Source organism: Macaca thibetana, chromosome 17 (genome assembly GCF_024542745.1).
Source record: "Macaca thibetana thibetana isolate TM-01 chromosome 17, ASM2454274v1, whole genome shotgun sequence".
Classification (NCBI taxonomy): domain Eukaryota; kingdom Metazoa; phylum Chordata; class Mammalia; order Primates; family Cercopithecidae; genus Macaca; species Macaca thibetana.
Window position 1 is genome coordinate 1527111 of NC_065594.1, and position 16138 is coordinate 1543248.

A 16138-nucleotide genomic window follows, 5' to 3' on the forward strand; every position below is an offset into this window, starting at 1 on the left:
TGGCAGTGTTCTTTTAAAAATGTACTCTTTAAAGTAAAAAAAATCATAATGAATTGATACCAGTTACAATTGTGCCAGTGGTTACAAACCACCCCAAAACTTACTGGCTTATAACAGCAACTATTTATTTGGCCCATGACACTATGGTTTGTGAATTTGGGATGGGCTTAACTGTCCAATTCAGGTGCCGCAGAGAGGATTTCTTGTCTCAACTAAGCTCATTCAGCTATCGGTGGGCAGCTACTGGGTCATCTGAGGACTGACTAGTCTAAAATGACTTGGCTACCCTCAACTGACAGAGCCACCGCATGCTACACGCACCCCCCAAGGCCCAAGGCCCGTCCCATCTGGCACCCACTGCTGCCAACAGCCCCACCCCCTTCACCAGCAGAGCCACCATATGCTGCACGCACTTCTAAGGCACTGAGGCCTGGCCTGCCTGGTGCCCAACCTGCTGGTGGCAATACCCCACAACTAGCAAAGCCATTGCACCTAGCATGCATATGCCTAGGGCCTGAGAACTCATCTGAATGATGGCTCACAGACCAAAAAAACCATACCATTGTCTCCACACTCACCATCAGGCCACTGAGGCACTCACAGACACCACTGAATGCTGATTACAGCCAAAAAAGTCACATGAAGACTATAATACTGCACCCACCCAGAACCAAAGTCAAAGCACCCGACTCAGTGAACACTATAGGAGGCAACTATTGGAAGAAGTATTTCTCTATGAAAGCTCCCTAACATTGGAAGAGGCAACTGTTCCCCCAGATGTGCAAAAATCAATTTAGGGCCCCAAGAAACATAAAAAGCAAGGAAACATTACACCTCCAAAGAAACACAGTAATTTCCCATTAGCAGACCCTAAATTTTAAGAGTATATCATATGGCTAAGAAGGAATTCAAAATAATGATCTTAAGGAAACTCTGTGAGATACAGAGAATATAGATAAACAAATCAATGAAATTAGAAAAACAATTTATGATCTTATGAGAAATTCAACAGGGATATATATGTCATTAAAAACCAGACAGAGATCTTGGAGCTGAAGAATTTAAGGACTAAAATAATAATACCATCAAGAGTCCAGATGCAGTGGTTCACACCTGTTATCCCAGCACTTCAGGAGGCCAACGCAGTGGATCACTTGAGGCTAGGAGTTCAGGACAAGCCTGATTAACATGGTGAAATCCTGTCCCTAAAAAATACAAAAATTAGTTGGGCTTGGTGGCGCATGCCTGCAATCTACTTGAGAGGTTGAGACATGAGAATTGCTTGAACCCAGGAGGTGGAGGTCGCAGTGAGCCAAGATTGTACCATTGCACTCCAGTCTGGGTGGCAGAGCGAGACCCTGTCTCAAGAAAAAAAAAAAAAAAGTACAATCAAGAGGTTTAAAAATAGACATGGGAGAGATATGGCCAAAATCTAGGAAGCTCAAAGGTTCTCAAATAGATTCAACCCAAAAAGTTCTTCTCTGAGGTGCATAATACTCAAACTGTCAAAAGTCAAAAAGAGGGAATATTCGTTAGGTGTAGTGGCTCACACCTGTTATCCCAGCACTTCGGGAGGCAGAGGTGGGTAGATCACTTGAGGCCAGGAGTTCAAGATGAGCACAGCCAACATGTTTCCGTTTTCACTAATAATACAAAAACATCAGCTGGGTGTGGTGGCATGAACCTGTACTTCCAGTTACTTGGGAGGCTGAATCACAAGAATTGCTTAAACCCAGGAGGTGGAGGTTGCAGTGGGCCAAGATCACACCACTGCACTACAGGCTGGTTGACAGAGCAAGACTGTATCCAAAAAAAAAACAAAAAACAAAAACACAGAAATATCAAAAACAGCAAGAAAAAAGCATCAAGTCACGTATAAGGGAACCTCCATTTGATTAACAGTGGATTTCCCAGTGGAAACTTTACAGGTCAGTAGACAATGAGATGGGATGATATATTCAAAGTACTGAAGGAAAAAAAAAACAAAACTGTCAACCAAGAATACTATACCCAGCAGAGCTATCCCCTAGAAATGAGGGAGAAATAAAGTATTTCCTAGACAAGCAAAAACTGAAGGAATTCATTACCATGAAACTGGCCTTATAAGTACTGCTTAAGGTGGTTCTAGACCTGGAAGCAAGAGGATGATTACCATTGTGAAAACACACAAAAGTATAAAACTCACTGGTAGCACAGATATGCACATGAGAAAGAGAAAGGAATCAAACTTTATCACTACAGAAAATGACCAAACCACAAAGATTTTTTTAAAAAGGGGGAAGAAAAGAACAAAGGATGTACAAAACAACCAGAAAAAAATGAACAAAATAACAGGATATAGCCTCATCTATTAATAGTAACCTTGAATGTAATATAAACAGATCAAATTCCCAATTAAAAGATACAGAGTTGGCTGCCAAGATTTAAAAAAAAAAAGACGCAACTGTATACTGCCTACAATAAACTAACTTTACCTGTAAAGGTTCACACAGACTGAAAGTGAAAGGATAGAGGAAAATATTTCAGGCAAACAGAAACCAAAAGCGAGCAGAGGTAGCCATACTTATCAGATAAAACAGACTTTAAGTCAAACTGTATGAAGAGACAAAGAAGGTCATTTTATAATAAAGGGATCAACTTAGCAAAAAGATATAATAATTATAAATATATATGTACCCAACACTAGAGTATTCAGATAAACAAGGCAAATATTATTAGATCTAAAGGGAAAGATAGACTTCAATGCAGTAACAGTTGGGGTCTTTAACACCCCACTCTTACCACGGGACAGATCATCCAGACAGAAAATCAACAAAGAAATATCAGATTTAAGCTTACAGATAGGAATAAGTTCTGGTGTTCTGTAGTGCTGTAGGGTGACTACAGTTAACAATAATTTATTGTATATTTTTAAAGAGGATGTTGAGTGTTCCCAACACAAAGAATGATAAATATTTGAGGTGATAGATATGCTGATTATCCTGATTTGGTCATTACGCATTGTATACAGGTATTGGAATATCCCTCTCTACCTTATAAATATGAACAAGTATGATGTGTCAATTAGAATTTTTTTTTTTTTTTTTTTTTTTTTTTTTTTTTTTTGAGATGGAGTCTGGCTCTGTCGCCCCGGCTGGAGTGCAGTGGCCGGATCTCAGCTCACTGCAAGCTCCGCCTCCCAGGTTTACGCCATTCTCCTGCCTCAGCCTCCGGAGTAGCTGGGACTACAGGTGCCCGCCACCTCGCCCGGCTAGTTTTTTGTATTTTTTAGTAGAGACGGGGTTTCACCGTGTTCGCCAGGATGGTCTCGATCTCCTGACCTCGTGATCCGCCCGTCTCGGCCTCCCAAAGTGCTGGGATTACAGGCTTGAGCCACCGCGCCCGGCCTAGAAATATTTTTAAAGAATGAAGGAAACAGATTTTTTAAATGAAAGAAAAGAAAATAACCTGACTTGCTGAATGGCCCCGTGTGGTCTCTCATTCTCCAGTAGGCTGCTTCAGGCCTGTTCACATGATGGCAGAGGCAAGAGTCCTTGGAGCGGCAACAAAGCAATGCAAATCCTCTTAAAGCCCAGGCTCAAAATTATGTATTACTTCCACCCCATTTTATTGGACAATGCAAATTACACTACCAGTCTGGAGTAGAAAATAAGCTCGAATTCTTGATGGAAGGAATTATAAAGAATCGTGGCCGTTTTTGGTAGTCTACCATAGGGAAGAAAGATGGGGATGCTATAACAAAATGTGTATTCTTAGGTTGAGATCCTAAATTATAGTGGGGGCATACTGCTTTAGGCTCTGTGGATGACTAAATTAATTTCAAACATATAATGCTGTTTACTGTGAAATGCCAGCTGAAAGGATCATTGTTTAATTTTATGTAATTTACAATACTTCTTATACCTCAATAAAAGTATAATTATCGAGGGCTGGCATCAGTTGCTGAGAGGTGGAAGGAGTAGCTCTCTGCAGTGTGTTAGCTCAGTTCCCAACAGGACAGTGCTCTCCGTGGTGTGTGGGTTAGCTCAGTTCCCAACAAGTGTTAGTGCGTTAGCTCAGTTTTTTTCCGAACAGGACAGTGCCTCTCCACGGTGTGTTAGCTCAGTTCCCAACAGCAGTGCCTCTCCGTGGTGTGTTAGCTCAGTTCTACCTCTCCATGGTGTCAGTTAGCTCAGTCAGTTCCCATACAGCACAGTACCTCTCCGCAGTGCGTTAGCTCAGTTCCGAACAGGACAGTGCCTCTCCGCGGTGTGTTAGCTCAGTTCCCAACAGGACAGTGCCTCTCCGCGTGCGTTAGCCAGTTCCGAACAGGACAGTGCCTCTCCGCGGTTTAGCTCAGTTCCGAACAGGACAGTGCCTCTCCGCGGTGCGTTTAGCTCAGTTCCCGAACAGGACAGTGCCTCTCCGCGGTGCGTTAGCTCAGTTCCCAACAGCACAGTGCCTCTCCGCGGTGCGTTAGCTCAGTTCCCAACAGCACAGTACCTCTCCGCGGTGTGTTAGCTCAGTTCCCAACAGCACAGTGCCTCTCCGCGGTGTGTTAGCTCAGTTCCGAACAGCACAGTACCTCTCCGCGGTGTGTTAGCTCAGTTCCCAACAGCACAGTGCCTCTCCGTGGTGTGTTAGCTCAGTTCCGAACAGGACAGTGCCTCTCCGCGGTGGTTAGCTCAGTTCCGAACAGGACAGTGCCTCTCCGCTTAGCTCAGTTCCCAACAGCACAGTGCCTCTCCGCGGTGTGTTAGCTCAGTTCCCAACAGCACAGTGCCTCTCCGCGGTGTGTTAGCTCAGTTCCCAACAGCACAGTACCTCTCCGCGGTGTGTTAGCTCAGTTCCCATAAGCACAGTACCTCTCCGCGGTGTGTTAGCTCAGTTCCCAACAGGACAGTACCTCTCTGCAGTGTGCGTTAGCTCAGTTCCGCAGGACAGTGCCTCTCCGCGGTGCGTTAGCTCAGTTCAGGACAGTGCCTCTCCGTGGTGCGTTAGCTCAGTTCCGAACAGTACCTCTCCGCGGTGCGTTAGCTCAGTTCTCCGAAGTTCCGAGGACAGTGCCTCTCCGCGGTGCGTTAGCTCAGTTCCGAACAGGACAGTACCTCTCCGCGGTGCGTTAGCTCAGTTCCGAACAGTGTGCCTCTCCGCGGTGCGTTAGCTCAGTTCCCAACAGCACAGTTGCGTTAGCTCAGTTCCAACAGGACAGTACCTCTCCGCGGTGCGTTAGCTCAGTTCCGAACAGGACAGTGCCTCTCCCGCGGTGTGTTAGCTCAGTTCCGAACAGGACAGTGCCTCTCCGCAGTGCGTTAGCTCAGTTCCGAACAGGACAGTGCCTCTCCGCGGTGTTAGCTCAGTTCCCGAACACAGCACAGTACCTCTCCCGCGGTGCGTTAGCTCAGTTCCGAACAGGACAGTGCCTCTCCGCGTGCGTGTCAGTTCCCAAGCACAGTGCCTCTCCGCAGTGCGTTAGCTCAGTTCCCATAAGCACAGTCCTCTCCATGTGTTAGCACAGTTCCCAACAGCACAGTGCCTCTCCGCGGTGTGTTAGCTCAGTTCCGAACAGGACAGTACCTCTCCGCAAGCTCAGTTCCCAACAGCACAGTGCCTCTCCGCAGTGCGTTAGCTCAGTTCCCAACCCAACAGCACAGTACCTCTCCGCGGTGCGTTAGCTCAGTTCCGAACAGCACAGTACCTCCCAGTTCCGACCAGCACAGTGCCTCTCCATGGTGCGTTAGCTCAGTTCCGAACAGGACAGTGGCGGTGCGTGTTAGCTCAGTTCCGAACAGCACAGTACCTCTCCGCGGTGCGTTAGCTCAGTTCCGAACAGGACAGTGCCTCTCCGTGGTGCGTTAGCTCAGTTCCCAACAGACAGTGCTGGTGCGTTAGCTCAGTTCCGAACAGGACAGTACCTCTCCGGGTGCGTTAGCTCAGTTCCGAACAGGACAGTGCCTCTCCGCGGTGCGTTAGCTCAGTTCCCATAAGCACAGTGCCTCTCCGCGGTGCGTTAGCTCAGTTCCCATAAGCACAGTACCTCTCCGCGGTGCGTTAGCTCAGTTCCGAACAGTACAGTGCCTCTCCGCGGTGCGTTAGCTCAGTTCCCAACCCAACAGCACAGTACCTCTCCGGGTGCAGCTCAGTTCCGAACAGCACAGTGCCTCTCCGCGTGTGTTAGCTCAGTTCCGAACAGCACAGTACCTCTCCGTGCAGCGGTGCGTTAGCTCAGTTCCGAACAGCACAGTGCCTCTCCGTGGTGCGTTAGCTCAGTTCCGAACAGGACAGTACCTCTCCGCGGGTGCGTTAGCTCAGTTCCGAACAGGACAGTGCCTCTCCGCGGTGCGTTAGCTCAGTTCACTGAACCTCTCCGCGGTGCGTTAGCTCAGTCCGAACAGGTTCTCACAGTTGGCACAGTACCTCTCCGCTGGAGCTCAGTTCCCAACAGGTCCTCTCCGAGCTCAGTTCCGAATGGAGAACGAGCTCAGTTCCGAAAGCACAGTACCTCTCCGCGGTGCGTTAGCTCAGTTCCGAACAGCACAGTGCCTCTCCGCGGTGCGTTAGCTCAGTTCCCATAAGCACAGTACCTCTCCGCGGTGGTGCTCAGTTCCCATAAGCACAGTCAGTCCCGCAGTGCATTAGCTCAGTTCAGCACAGTACCTCTCCGCGGTGCGTTAGCTCTCGCGGTGCGTTCTCAGTTCCCAACAAGCACAGTACCTCTCCCGCAGTGCATTAGCTCAGTTCCCATAAGCACAGTACCTCTCCGCGGTGCGTTAGCTCAGTTCCGAACAGCAGTGCCTCTCCGCGGTGTGTTAGCTCATTCCCAGCACAGTACCTCTCCGTGGTGTGTTTAGCTCAGTTCCCCAGCACAGTACCTCTCCGCGGTGCGTTAGCTCAGTTCCCAACAAGCACAGTACCTCTCCGCGGTGCGTTAGCTCAGTTCCGAACAGGACAGTGCCTCTCCGTGGTGCAGTTAGCTCAGTTCCGAACAGGGACACCTCTCTCCGTGTGTTAGCTCAGTTCCCAACATGCACAGTACCTCTCCGCGGTGCAGCTCAGTTCCCAACAAGACAGTACCTCTCTGCAGTGCGTTAGCTCAGTTCCGAACAGGACAGTGTCTCTCCACGGTGTGTTAGCTCAGTTCCCATCAGCACAGTACCTCTCCGTGGTGTGTTAGCTCAGTTCCGAACAGGACAGTGCCTCTCCGTGGTGCGTTAGCTCAGTTCCCAATAGCACAGTACCTCTCCACAGTGCGTTAGCTCAGTTCCGAACAGGACAGTGCCTCTCCGCGGTGTGTTAGCTCAGTTCCGAACAGGACAGTGCCTCTCTGCGGTGCGTTAGCTCAGTTCCCAACAGCACAGTGTCTCTCCGCGGTGTGTTAGCTCAGTTCCCATAAGCACAGTACCTCTCCGCGGTGCGTTAGCTCAGTTCCAAACAGCACAGTACCTCTCCGCGGTGTGTTAGCTCAGTTCCCAACAGCACATTACCTCTCTGCGGTGTGTTAGCTCAGTTCCCATAAGCACAGTACCTCTCCGTGGTGTGTTAGCTCAGTTCCGAACAGGACTGTACCTCTCCGAGCTCAGTTCCCATAAGCACAGTACCTCTCCGCAGTGCATTAGCTCAGTTCCCATAAGCACAGTACCTGTCATTAGCTCAGTTCCGAACAGGACAGTGCCTCTCCGTGGTGTGTTAGCTCAGTTCCCAACAGCACAGTACCTCTCCGCGGTGCGTTAGCTCAGTTCTCAACAGGACAGTACCTCTCCGCGGTGCGTTAGCTCAGTTCCGAACAGGACAGTGCCTCTCCCAGCTCAGTTCCGAACAGCACAGTACCTCTCCGCGGTGTGTTAGCTCAGTTCCCATAAGCACAGTACCTCTCTGCGGTGTGTTAGCTCAGTTCCCAACAGGACAGGGCTGCAAGTTCAGCTGCTTCCCAGAAAATGTCCTGGATGAGTTGGTGATAAACGAGGGACTATAGGAATTAAGAACTGGGTTGAAAAAGTGGCAAGATGGCCAATTAGAAGCAACTGCAGTCTGCAGCACTCACAAAGAGGAATGAAAAGAGGGGAGGGAATTCAGCACCTTCAACTGAAATATCCAGGTTCTCACGTTGGGATTGACTGGATGAACAGGTCGACAAATGGAGAACGAAGAAAAGTGGGGAGAGGGTGCGATGCCTCAGCCAGGGGTGGCATGGAGCCTAAGGAACCCCCACTCCCAGCCAAGGGAAGCAGTGAGGGATTGTGCAGTGCCGGGGGAAACCGTGCTTCTCCCATGGATCTTTGCAAGCCGTGGATCAGGGCAACGCACATGTGGATTCATCGCATCAGCGCCGGGTGGTGCGGGTTCATAGCAGCTCAGTTCCATAGCACAGTACCTCAGCCACTCCAGCCAGCTCCTGCCATAAGCCAGTGCTATGGCCGTGTCAGGAGAGCCCCTTGTGAGCCCATGCTCACCAGGGCCTTGGGATTCACAGAACTGTATGGAGTTTCCCCACAACAGAAACCCAGGAGTTTGACACACTCTAGCCCCTGGGATCTTGCCAGCACAGTGGGAAATCGTGATCTCTGGGAGGGGCCTGAATCCAGGGATCCAGGCAGTGCTTCTGCAGGCCCCATTTCCGTGACACCTCAATCAAGTTCCCCCCACTGGCTTGGAAGCAGCCTGCCAACAGCAGTGGGCTGGAATCCCAGATGGGTCTGAGTTTCCCGGGGAGGGGGGAGAGGCAGCCGGCATCGCTGTGGTTCATAGACTCAGCCACTCCACCCCTCAAGGAAGAGTTTCCCCAGCACAGCACAGCTGGTTAGGAATTAAGAACTGGGTTGAGATCGTGACAGACTGCTTCTTTAATTTGAAGCAGGACCCCAATCCATTCCCCTCACTGGGCAGGAATGGAGCTTTAACCTGGGGGAGGGGCAGAGCTTTGATCTCTCCATGGCGGGAGGGGCAGCTGCCATCTCTGCAGTTTGGCCAACTCAGCCACTCCAACCTGCTGGCCTTGGAGAATACAGGTGGTCCGGAGGAGGAAGTATCCCCCACAATGCAGCATACCTGCTCTACCCAAAAGCAGCCAGACTGCTTCTGTGGAGGGGTCCCTGATCCCATACCTCCTGACTGGGTGAGAATGCCCAACAGGGGTCTCCAGCCACCTCCTGCAGGTATGTGCGGGCTGGCTACAGGTCGGTAACCCCCTGGGATGGAGCTTCCAAAGGAAGGAGCTGGCTGCCGTCTTTGCTGTTCTGCGACCTTCACTGGTAATACCTCGTTCAGAGTCAATGAGGAACTTAAATTTACAAGAAAAAAACAACCTTTAAAAAGTGGGCAAAGGATCTGAACAGACACTTCCCGAAAGAGACATGCATGCAGTCAACAAAAATATGAAAAAAGAGCTCAACATCACTGATCATTAAAGAAATGCAAACAAAACCACAATGAGATACCATCTCATGCCAGTCAGAATGGCTATTATTAAAAAGCCAAAAAACAACAGATGCTGGGAAGGTTGCGGAGAAAAACGAATGCTTTTACACTGTTGGTGGGTGTGTAAATTAGTTCAACCCATGTGGAAGGCAGTGTGGCAATTCCTCAAAGACCTAGAGGCAGAAATACCATCTGACCTAGCAATCCCATTGTGGGGTATATACCCAAAGGAATATAAATCACTGTCTTATAAAGATACATGCATGCACACGTATGTTCACTGCAGCAGTATTCACAACAGCAAAGACATGGAATCAGCCTAAATGCCAGTCAATGATAGATCGGATAAAGAAATGTGGTACGTAGAGCGGGACCTCTGGCTTCCGAGCGGGAACCTTTGTAGCGCCAGCAACGAAAAAGAGAATTAAATATGGGTGATGTTGAGAAAGGCAAGAAGATTTTTGTTCAGAAGTGTGCCCAGTGCCACACCGTGGAAACGGGAGGCAAGCACAAGACTGGGCCTAATCTCCATGGTCTCTTCGGGTGGAAGACAGGTTAGGCCATTGGATTCTCTTACATAGACACCGGTAAGAACAAAGGCATCACCTGGGGAAATGATACACGGAGGGAGTATTTGGAGAATCCCAGGAAGTACGTTCCTGGAACAAAAATGATCTTTGCCGGCATTAAGAAGAAGGCAGAAAGGGCAGACTTGTTAGCTTATCTCAAAAAAGCTGCACGTGAGTAATAATTGGCCACTGCCTTATATTACAAAACAGAGATGTCTCATGACTTTTTTATGTGTACTGTAATTTAGTAGATCTCATACAGCCGAATTCAGATTATGAATGACTATCAGAATATTTTGTTGGGCAGTCCTGATTTAAAACTAAGACTGGCTTGTGGTTAAATGAGTAAGTCTGGTTTTCGAATATTAATAGTAATTCCAATTCAGTCAATGCTATCACTGGTTACCCCTTCTAAAGATATGATTAGACTTTGTTAATAATGTTCAACTTTTCACAAAGATGGTGAGTTCCATCTTAAAACTTATTGGAGATTGGTTTTATGTTTAGATTTATATTTAGATTTTTATGACTGGCTATGTGAATATATTTAAATACTGGGGAAATTCCTTCACTGTCTCAGAACCAAGCAAAATTCACCTGTATTTTGTGTTTATTTGCCTCTTACAGGCAAGGGTTGAAGATAAGGTAGCAATGTCTATTTGTATTTTTGGCCTTAACTGTGCCAATCTAATTACAATTACCTGTATTTAAGGTGGTTCCTTTTACTGATTCAAAGGCGTTTTGTGTGGTTTCTGTGTAATATCAAATAAAGAGTATTTAACACTGAAGAAACAACAACAAAAAGAAAATGTGGTACATAAACACCATGGAAAACTGTGCAGCTGTAAAAAGGAACAAGATTACATCCTTTGCAGGGACATGGATGTAGCTGGAAGCTGTTATCCTCAGCAAACTAACACAGGAACAGAAAACCAAACACTGCATGTTCTCACTTATATGTGGGAGCTGACAATGAGAACACATGGGCACATGGTGAGGAATAACACACACTGGGGCCTGTCGGGAGGGAGGGGATGGGGGAAGGAGAGCATCAGGAAGAATAGCTAATGGATGCTGGGCTTAATACCTAGGGATGGGATGATCTGTGCAGCAAGCCACCATGGCACACATTTACCTATGTAACAAACCTGCACATCCTGCGCATGTACCCCTGAACCTAATATAAAAGTTGAAGTAAAAAAGATATATAAAATTATCTGTATATACATATGCCCTGATGTAAGTATACATTATATATGTGTATATGTAACCACATTTTTATTGAAGTATAAAACATATGGTAGGTTGCACTAATCAAGTTATATCTTGATGATATTATACATAAGTATATATGCATGTAACCAACACCTCTATCAATATTTTGGTCTACGACTGACCTCCAATTAATTGTTGTAAAGATATAAAGTATCAAGGTTCATGTTTCTCACATAGCTATCAATTCCTCCTGTACCATTTATTGTAAAAAGCATAATTTCCCCCAATGAATTGCAGAGGTGCGTTTATTGCATATAAAGTGCACATATATGTATAGATCTGTTTCTGGGCTTTTTGTCCTTTCATTATGACTGTCTATACTTAAGTCCAGACCACAGTTTTAATTATTACGGCTTTATAGTGACTCTTGAAAACCTGTGTATAAGTCCTCCAACTTTGTACTTCTTTGTTTAAAAACTATCTTGGCTCTCCTAGATTTTTTGAATTTCCATATAAATTTTAGAATCATCTTGGCAATTTACATACACACACCTCCACCCAAACCCACACACACACACACCCACACCCTGTTAGTATTTTGACTTGGGCATTGACTACATAGCTTAATTTGGAGAGAGTTGACATCTAAAAATATTGAGATTTCCAACTCATGAACATAATACATCTCTCTACTGATATCTTCTTTGATTTCTTTTAGCAGTGTTTGTAGTGTACAGGTTTTACACATCTTTTGTTAGTTTTATTTCTACGTAGTTGATAAGTTTTTATGCTATTTTAAATGATATTTGAAGATCTTCATTTTCTAAATATTTGCTATTGGTATATAGGAACATAACTAATTTTTGCATATTGACTTTTGTTTATTTGTTTGTCTTAAGACAGGGCCTTGCTCTGTCACCATAGGCTGGAGTGAAGTGGCACCTGGGCTCAAGCAATTCTCCCACCCCAGTCTCCCACATAGCTGGGACTATAAGCAGGCATCACCACACTTGGCTAATTTTTTTAAATTAATTTTTGTAGAGAAGGAGTCTCTCTGGTCTCATTGACCCAGGCTGGTCTTGAATTCCTGGATTCAAGCAATCCTCCCACCTCAGCCTCCCAAAGTGCTGGGATTACAGGTGTGAGCCACCACACCTGGCCTTAGATGTTGACTTTACATCTAGCATCCTTCGTAAATTCACACATTCATTTTAATAATGAATGTGTAGATTCCCTGGGATTTTTAAAATGTATACAATCATATAAAGTTACTACTTTCTTCCCACTTTTTATACTTTTTTTTTCTTTTATTGAATTATCTAGGACTTTCACTGTAATATTGAATAGAAATGGTAAGAGGAGGCAGCCTTGCCCTGTTCCCAAACTCGGGTGGAAAGAATTTCATGCTTCACTATTTGAAATGGTGTTTGCTATAGGCTTTTGTAGTCATTCCTTACTAGATTAACACAGTCCATTTATTTCTAGTTTGCTAAAAGTTTTGAATCATGAATTGGTATTGAATATATCAGATATTTTTTCTGCATCAATCAAGATAATCAAAATGTTTTTCTGTTAGTCCATTAATGAGATTTTCAAATGTTAAACTAACCTTTTTTATTTTTGGAATAAATTCCTTTTGGTCTTAATGTATTATCCTTTTTATATAACACTAGATTCTATTTGCTAATATTTTATGTAGAAGTTTTCATCTGTGTTCATGAGTGATATGTGGTTTTCTTTCCTTGAAATGTCTTTATCAGCTGGTCTACAATTACCTTAGCTTAGGTGTCTTGGGTAACTCCTATCTGCTCAACTCATCTTCATCCTCCATCAGGATGAATATGATGGATATGTTTCAAGGTAGTAGCAAAAGGAAAGAGCTAGAGTAGAATCTTGCAAGTGCTTTTGCAAGCCTCTCCTTTGTGGCATCCCAGTGGCCAAATCAACTCATATAATGGAACACAAAATTAGAGTGAAAGGATACTATGAGGTGAAATGTGAGGGCTTAGATTCAGGAAAAGTTGAAGAATTGAGACCATTGATGAAATGATTCTACCTTATTCTCAGGCAGGGAAGCATTTTTATACATGCAGATAGTTCACAAGAAATAACTGATATATAGTCTTAGACTCAAGACTTCAGCAATTGTATAAAAATACATTTGTAAATACCTGAAGACCTTGAAGAGAAGGGTCTGAACCACATCTCACCCAGGTTATGCTATTCACAGCTAAGACATGACTCTACCAGTCCCTCGGCCAATTTTGAAAATTGTTTCAAACTATTTATTTGAGGTGGAATTACCTTTTGTCACTCCTAATGGGCACAGTCATGGAGTAATGTGACCAGGGTCCACTGGATCGGTCATGGCACTTGAGGGCAGCCATCCCAAAATTTCCAAATTCCATCTTTATGGGTAAAACATCTCTTGATTGCTAATATTGTTTTTAAAGCAGGTTAAGCTAATAACTGTGAGTTAATTATAGCATGTCTATATTGAGCCAATTTTCTTTCAGTAGATTCGGTGGTGACTAATATAAATTTGGCAACACTTAATATTAGCTGGGGTGATTTTAAAAACCCAAAACCTTTTAGAATGTAAAGCAAAACAGAGACATTCCTATTTCCTTCTGGGGTGATCCCTAGGCTCTTGGTTTCTATCAGTTATTAAACTGTTATCTCCTTGGGGCATTGACAAAGTACTAATGAGTCATTGATTGCTTTACCTTTTTTTTTTTTTTTTTCGAGACGGAGTCTCGCTCTGTCACCCAGGCTGGAGTGCAGTGGCGTGATCTCGGCTCACTGCAAGCTCCGCCTCCCGGGTTCACGCCATTCTCCTGCCTCAGCCTCCCGAGTAGCTGGGACTACAGGCGCCAGCCACCTCCCCCGGCTAGTTTTTTGTATGTTTTAGTAGAGATGGGGTTTCACTATGTTAGCCAGGATGGTCTCGATCTCCTGACCTCGTGATCCGCCCATCTCGGCCTCCCAAAGTGCTGGGATTACAGGCTTGAGCCACCGCACCCGGCACCTTTACCATTTTTTATCAGAGTATCCAAAAAGGAGGTAATCATGTGTTTTAATAAATTCCACAAATCATAAACCACCTGAAAAGCAAGTTTACCATCCATATTAATATTTAGTCTTTCATCTTTGCCAGAGTGCAGCCCCAAATCTAAGTTACTAGTTCAGCTGCCTGGGCAGGCTGGGAATCGGGCCGTGGAGCCCTCAGTGGTTGCATGTTCAGTGATAACAGCATGTTCTGCACTGGGAGTGTCTCTGTCATGCTTGAGAACCATCTACAAAGCGCATTGAATCAAGGTTGACTAAAAGGGAGAAGATTCAAATCCAGGCATACTTAACTCCTGAGAGGATGCTGAACAGTCATGTGATTCCCCTTTATTCTTAAAAGGGAATAAAGTTGCAGGGTTACATTTTGAATAACAGCGAATATGCAAAGCAGACATTACAGTTTCATAAGTGGTAAATTGACTAGTGGGGAAATGTCAGATGCTGCCTTGAAGTAGCAAAAACTGTAGAGATGCAGGACCCTAGAGTTAGTGGAGAGACAAGCGCTGTGGTGGAAGCATCAAGACGTTTGGCCACTGCCACCACCTCATGCAAGTACAGAAGTATACCTTTGCCTCCAAATCAAGGAACGTACTAAGATAGGCAGAGAGAAGAGTTGGTAGATTTAGGAAAACCCAAAGGTGGAGGTTGTTGTAAGAAGGCTTTCAAATAGAAGACAGCATTTTCTACTTTTGCATCACAACGAAGAGTTTCAGAAATTATAAACTTAGTAAGCCCATGCAAAGGCTGAGTTATTGAGAAAAATCAGATATACAATTATCTACCTTCCTACAATTTTCTTAGCCATCTTTTAATTTCTGTTCCTGGTAGAATTGAATGCACTTAATTCTGGCTGAAAACAGAAACTGTCCATCTGGTGACAGATTGTGACCAGAAAAATGTAGATTCTTGAAAGAGTTGAAATTTTTTCTAGATTCTTTATGTCCTTTTTCACCTAATTTGGATAAGAGGTATTTAGAGTCTTCAGTAAACTACTTAGATCAGAAAATGCAGCAGTAAATCATCTAAATATTGAGTCTATATATATATATATATATATATATGATTTAGACATTGAGACAACTAGGAAGTGGATTCGGAAAAATCCCTAAAGCTTAACCATCCAGGTATATTTGTTTTCTCATGAAAAAGCAAATATTGACTGTTCTTCTATATGTGTATACTAAGGAAGGCTGCACATAAATTACCAGTGTGAGATACTTACTTGTTGAGAGAATAAAGGACAGGGACAGGTGTGGTGGCTCACACCTGTAATCCCAGCACTTTGGGAGGCCGAGGAGGGTGGATCACCTGAGGTCAGGAGTTCAAAACCAGCCTGGCTGACATGGTGAAACCCCGTCTCTACTAAAAATACAAAAAATTAGCCAGGCATAGTGGTGGGCGCCTGTAATCCCAGCTACTCAGGAGGCTGAGGCAGGAGAATTGCTTGAATCTGGGAGGCGGAGGTTGCAGTGAGCTGATATTGCACCATTGCACTCCAGCCTGGGCAACAAGAGTGAAACTCCATCTCAAAATAAAATAAAATAAAATAAAGTAAAATAAAGTGCAGGACAGGACAGTATTCTAATGGTTGCATGATATTTCATTAGCGCTGTGATTAACCTCTAATGTTGGACATTTAAGTGTCACTATAATCAATAATACAGCAACAGACATCTTTGCGCATAGGCTTTTTCTGTATAGAGTGCTAGGAGTGAAATTACCTAGCTAAGAGTATGAATATTTTTAGGGTTCTTAATATATCTTACCAAATCCAAGAGCAGTTGTATTCTTGTATCAACGATAAATCAAAGTTTTGAATTTCATGCCTTATTTTGCCAGCATTGGATTTTCTCATTAAAAGAGAAAGCGTTGGCCGGGCGTGGTGGCTCAAG

General features: G+C 44.9%; 1 protein-coding gene and 1 pseudogene across 1 annotated transcript in view; both read left to right on the forward strand.

Moving 5' to 3' along the window:
* Positions 1-16138, forward strand: part of LOC126940801 (phosphatidylinositol 3,4,5-trisphosphate 3-phosphatase TPTE2-like) — a 52231-nt gene that overhangs the window by 20676 nt on the left and 15417 nt on the right. The gene's annotated exons all lie outside the window — the stretch shown is intronic.
* On the forward strand, positions 9103-10446 carry LOC126940533 (cytochrome c-like; annotated as a pseudogene).